We start from the raw sequence: 765 nt of genomic DNA, 5'->3' as shown, positions 1-765 counted from the left end.
CTTTTCTGCTCTTCTAGAGGGACTCTGGAGTGTACCGGGTAACACTTTTTAAGCTTGGGACTACTGGGTCTGGGAGACAAAGCCATAGAAGCCTGGCCCCAGGGCAGAGAAGCTGGAATGGCTGAAGAGGTCAGGTCAGGGCCTAGCAGTAAAGGGACCTGTAGGGAGCCACCTCCCTAAACAGAGCTGCCCCCAATTCCTTGCCAGAGGGAAATGACAGAGCTGTAGGTGCTCTGGGTGTCCTGGTTGCTAGGCGGCAACGGAGGCTACGGCAGCTCGCGGGTCGCCATGGTAACCGCAGAGCCCGAAGCGCTGTTACCCTCTAGACCACCGTAGGGGGGTGCAAGAAAGGCCTAAGGTGTGGCATCCCGGAAGCTAGTGGATAGGTCAAAGGCGAGGCTGGGATGAAAGACCCAGCTGACTTTCACTTCCATGTTTTCTCACCTCCCCTCAGGTCACACCTGCGCAGTTTGAGCCTGGCATAACAGTTGTAGGAGAAAAATAAAATGGGGCTTTGGGTCCCGCCAAGACAGATCTTTCATTTTACAGATGAAATAGAACCCACAGGGGCGCCTGGGTGGCTCAGTCGTTAAGCGTCTGCCTTCGGCTCAGGTCATGGTCCCGGGGTCCTGGGATCGAGCCCCGCATCGGGCTCCCTGCTCCGCGGGAAGCCTGCTTCTCCCTCTCCCACTCCCTCTGCTTGTGTTCCCTCTTTCGCTGTGTCTCTCTCTGTCAAATAAATAAATAAAATCTTAAAAAAAAAAA

This window comes from Leptonychotes weddellii, chromosome 16 (genome assembly GCF_054177405.1).
Source record: "Leptonychotes weddellii isolate Sample4059 chromosome 16, ASM5417740v2, whole genome shotgun sequence".
In the NCBI taxonomy this organism is placed as follows: Eukaryota; Metazoa; Chordata; class Mammalia; order Carnivora; family Phocidae; genus Leptonychotes; species Leptonychotes weddellii.
The sequence above is the reverse complement of the archived record's forward strand: the minus strand, read 5'-3'. Positions refer to the sequence as shown.